Raw genomic sequence first — 5,516 nt, 5'->3', positions numbered from 1 at the left:
AACAGAAGGCAGAATAAAATATGCAAAAGTAGTTAATAGGCTGAGTGGGAACTTACAGGGATATGCAAGACAGGTCCAGTTTTCTAGTCAAATTCAGAATGAAGTGTGAATTCTGATCTCTTAACTTCACCTGAAGTTAAAACAAAACAAAAACCCTTTCACTGTGCTGCTATAAATGTGTTCTGACAAAATAGTTGCACTGACCACACAAGTGTGGGCTATGTCTGAACTTTGTTTGCTGAGTCTCAAAGTAACTGGGAGAACTCTTATGGGAGTTATCCCAAAAAAATTGTATGTATGTATTTCTTGTTCACATAACATTCCATTTTGGCTACTGACAAAGACAGGACTTTGTAGATAAACCGTTATGGGCAGCTGTGTGTTCTTACAGTCTGAAGGTACTACGTTGGTCAGCTCGGATTGGGAGCACTCTGCACAGACTGCTGGGGAAAGGCTATTTGAGATACTGATAAAAGAAATACAGTTCTCAGTTTATGGCCCCTGTATAGCGTAAGCAGAATTCTCTAACCCCAGAAGAGAAACAAAAGTGAAACCATAAACATCTTGAACTTGCAGAACTTGCAGAAGATCAGACTACTGTGCTCTTCAGGACCATGGCTGTGAACAGGAATGTGTTAATATAGATGATTCCTATTTTTGTCAATGCCAAGAATGGTTTAGACTTAATCCAGGTAAGAAAACATGCAAAAGTGAGTAATCTTTTGGACACAGTGAAGTTCATCTGCTTTCAGTTCTTAAGCCTTCTGTGAATGCTCTCCTTTCTGAAAGAGTGAAAGTTTTCTCTATAATAAAGGTTGAAACAAATCTTTCTTTATGAACTCAAATTTTACCTGAGCCATTCATGTTGGAAAAATACCCACTTTGCTGTTTTGTAGAATAGGTTGTGCATTAAACATTTTTTGAAGAGATTGAGTAAAATCTGAGGAGTAATAAAGGAACCATATCAGCTCAAGACCAACTTCTTCTTAAACTTAACTTTCTTTTTAAAACTTTGTTTTGTCTTATAGTGACATAAACAGTTTTGTTGATTTTTTTTTATTTTTAATTTCATCTTGCTTTCCTGAGTTGTTTTAGCCAAGAACAGATGTATTTCATTATCTGTGAGTAAGTAATAGATTGTAATATAGTTATGAAAAAAACCTTAAAATCAAACATGAAACTCCATATGGTTTCCTTCAAACTGTATAAACAGTCTCAGTAACGTTAGGATTATAAACCAATTATACGTATTATTTACTTCACAAATACATTTTGTATTACTCTTCCTGAGTGGGGACTCAGAGTCGCACATGTTTTCAGTGTGATGCTGTCAATAAAGAACTAGCTAGATCTGGTGACTCGGATCTGGGGGGGAGGGCGGTTTTACTGCTGATATTCTGTGAGTTTGATTAGAGTAATGAAATTGTATCTTTTGACTCTTAAATATTTTTGGAACTATGTTTTCTTTCAGCCTTAGAGATGCTTTCTAAGAAGCATCACTAAGGAGTATTCTAAGAAGCATTTTCACTCAGAGTGACACACTGGAACTGGCTGCCCAAGGAGGTTGTGGATGGAGGCGTTCAAGGCCAGGCTGGATGTGACTCTGGGCATCCTGGTCTGGTGGTTGGCGACCTTGCACATAGCAGGGGGGTTGAAACTAGATGATCTCTGTGGTCTTTTTCAACCCAGGCAATACTATCATTCTGTGATCTTGCAGTTACCCACAGTAACTTCTTCAAATAGTATCAAAGTTCATGGAAACAAATGTAAAATTACTTTGAGAAAATTAGTTTTTTTCTTTAAAAAAAAAAGAAAAAGAAAAACCCTGGAGAGGCGTGTGCCCAAGTGAATAAGAAAGTAGTGATAAATAATGGACTTCTATCCATTATAATGAATGAAAGCTGGAACTATACTGTATCTGTCTTATGCAGATGGGGTGGCTTAGCCAGTTTTAATAAAAGTCAAAATGTGTGAATAACAAATATATGCAGAGACAATCTTGCAAAGGATATTAAAAATTCTTGTGAATGTTTCTGGCACGCAAAAAAACCTTCAAAAACCAACGAAAAAAAGCTTTCAACCCAGTCAATAATGGCAGTTTAAAGTAGTGGATATCTGAATGGAAGATCTGGTATTGTATTCATAGGAAGTGAATAGGGGAATGAGGTGGATAGGAGGCAATTATCTATTATTTCTTACAATGCTAAGGACAAATAAATTAACAATGATATAATTGGGAATCAGATTTAACTGGTAAAAAAAAAATTACTTTCTATACACACCAAATAATTAAATCTTGCAAGTCATTGCCATAATGGAGACAAGATATAATGGATTCCATAAATAAATCTTAAATTAGCAAATGGTAGCCTTTAGTCCTTCCAAGGGAAGGATCAAGGTTTAGCAGCCCAGGATCTCTTAGACTGTTCTGGTGAGCTTCAAATACAGGAAACTTACATTTTCTGAAAGCTGAATCCATAATTACTTTTACTGATGAAATTTATGTAAACAGTTGATGGTATATTTTCAGAATGTGCATTTGATGAAGAATTCCCTTCCAAGAGCTGTTTGCATGCTCCAGCAGTGTATGTGTGGCTGTGGGTCTCTAACAAACTGTTACCCTGCTCCAGCTGCTTTCCTAAAACTAGTAAATCAATTCTGTGATGCATAGTGTTCTGTACCCTAACATTAAGCCATACCTGGGGCGATTGTGCATAACCGCTGCCTGCTGTCATTGCCTGAACACTAAGCTGCATCCACAATGGAGGATTGTGTATACAAGTTTGAATGTGTACATGTATATGTTCAGCTCGTGTTTGTGCATGTACCCACGTAGAAACTGTGGGGTTTGTCAGTGTGGTTTCAGCATGAAGGGTTTTACACGTTAAAGTGAAATGTGTTATCATAAATGCACAATATCTGTGCTACTATTGTTTGTTGCTACAAACCTACATTTACTATGTTCTTAATGGAAATCTTTTGAATCTTTTTAAGTGTTTGCATTGTCTATTTTAAGAGATAATAACGTAATCTTCACACCATATTAAACTTCCCTTGGATGTTCCTTCAGAAGAAGCTCTTATCTAAGGACTTTCAAGTTTTTAATTCATTTTCAGCTTCAGAAAAGTCTGACACTTCAAAACAGCAATCAGGAGCTCCAAACTACATCTTATGAGTCATGTTCAAATCCTATTCGTTTCCCTAATATGACTCTAACTTACAGATAAAAAATTGTACTGTTTCTGGCATTCTCCGTTTAATTGAGAATGATAGAAGATGTCATAACTTTTTTGTGAAGAAGCCAATAAATTCAAGCTATATTTGATGGAAAATACAGTCTACACTCCTGCAAAATCTCATAGATTTGAGTACATCTCCACTATGGCAAATAAAATATTCAAAAGTTATTTAGCAGACTTCCTATATTAACAACAAATTTTGTGTAAATTCTTTGGGATGATAAGGTTTTGGGTTAAGCCAATCTGGTAATTGTGAACAGCTAATATGGATATACTGATTTAAACTGTTCAGAGGAGATATCACGTTGGATTCAACGTGTCCTACAAGTGTAGGCAGAGTAAAACTTTTCAATTCTCAGGTATCCTTTGGAGTGATAAAGCTATAGTACTATAAAAGAAGCTCTTGTCCCATGTCTCAATTTACTGCTCAGTATCCAATAGGTGTCCTGACTTTAAGTTGGGCCACGGAATCAAAGCAGATCTAAGAGGGGAATGCCTTTTTAAATGTTTAGCTTCGCTATGGACGATTGAATGGGTATGAGCAGGCAGAGGCGCAGAGAACTAGCCGAGTTAACTTTTGGCTTCAGACCATATGCAAGTGGTATTCCAGCGGTCACAAAAACACTGCTATGGAGTTGAGGCCTATGCTGAAGTTTAACAGCTACCTTCAGAGCAATGGGGAATGCCTCTTCAGTTTTGTTTGAGAGTCTAGTTTAATGAACTTTGGGGTTCAATTCTCTGTGCCTGTATGCAGTTTTGTGCTTCAGGGCAATTTGCACGTTTGCACTTGAAGCCTTACTGATGTTTAGTGAACTTCATCTCAGTTTTTTTAGATGACAAAAAAATAATTCTGCCATATGAAGTGACCATTGCGTTATGTAAACTATATATTTACCATGCCATAAATTTATGGTGACACCTTAAGGACACAAAACCGAAGAAGAAATATGTACATTGTGCAATTGCACCATGTGGAAAATGGTAGTGCTGGTATTTGCAGTTGTAATTGCTTGAGCTCATTGTGAATGCTGCCTCTGTTCTTCTGGGTCTGGATGTATTTTGACATGGAGCAGTTACATATTTTATGTTGCTAGATTCTGCATAATAGTCCATTAGTATTTCTGCAGCACCTCATTATTTTAATGAAGTACAAACATGAACGTATTTAACTTCATTCTATTCTTTGCTGGTAGAGAATGTCAAATTGATTTATGATACCTTTTAGGAAGAAAAAGAGTACTGTGGCTATTACGATTATCTTCTTTAAACTGCTGTGTAACTTTTTGGCTTTGTAGGTATAGCATGACATTAAGAAATTCTTAGATTTCAATTGATGGGCAATCCAGTGCATCCCTGAATAAGGGTATATTTGTCCTATCTGGGTTAGGTCAAATGATGAAGATTAGCTTTTTTTCTTCCAATTTTGAGCCACTTTTGTTAAAAACATGTTCTAAACTTCAAAAGTTTACAAATGTAAAGCAAAACCAAAAAAAACCACAAAAACAAAGTCTTCTCCAACTGTTTACTGAATGCTGGGAATTGTTTCAAATTAGAGTGAAATACCTCTCGATACCAACATTTCTTTTTATTTCTGAATCACTGAATGGCAATATACATGATAGCGTTTATAGTGTGACTCGGTGAAGATGAGATTTTCATGTTGATCTTGTGACAGTTGGTCTGTACTTGAAACTGCAGAATATCCCTTATGAAGTTATGGATAAATCAGCCATGTGGCATTGGTGCAGAATCACAACTAATATTGCAAGCTTGAAGAAAACAGCTTTTTTTCTTGTGAAGCAAATAGAGAGTGGAGAAATCAAACAGCTGAATGAGGAACCATATGAAATCAGGCAAATCTCTATTCTGTGTTCGTGTTTTGCAGCAAAGCTCCTGCCTAGAGTCATTCCTGACCTGTCTTAGCTTGCTCCCTGCTGCTGGTACACTGCTATATGTATGCGTTTCTTTCCATGTTTGTAATGAAATTCTCAGGGCTGGACCCAAAGAAGTTATTGGAATTAGTATTGCAAATAGATGTATGGTAAAAATTAGAAAGCGAGTCATGTTAGTTTACCAGAAGCAAGCAATACCTCACTTTTGGCCCTTATAGAATTTTCATCCTTACATTAGCTTGCTGTTCAGAGTTGGAATTGGTGCACTTGCAAATCTGATGGCTGAATATAACAACAGCAAGACTCCTCAATGGCAAAGCAATCACCTTAAAGAGCTAGGGTCACTTTTGAAAATCTTATCATCAAACAGCCATTTGGAAAAGAA

This window comes from Meleagris gallopavo, chromosome 11 (genome assembly GCF_000146605.3).
Source record: "Meleagris gallopavo isolate NT-WF06-2002-E0010 breed Aviagen turkey brand Nicholas breeding stock chromosome 11, Turkey_5.1, whole genome shotgun sequence".
Taxonomy (NCBI): Eukaryota; Metazoa; Chordata; class Aves; order Galliformes; family Phasianidae; genus Meleagris; species Meleagris gallopavo.
This window is presented reverse-complemented; position numbering follows the sequence as displayed.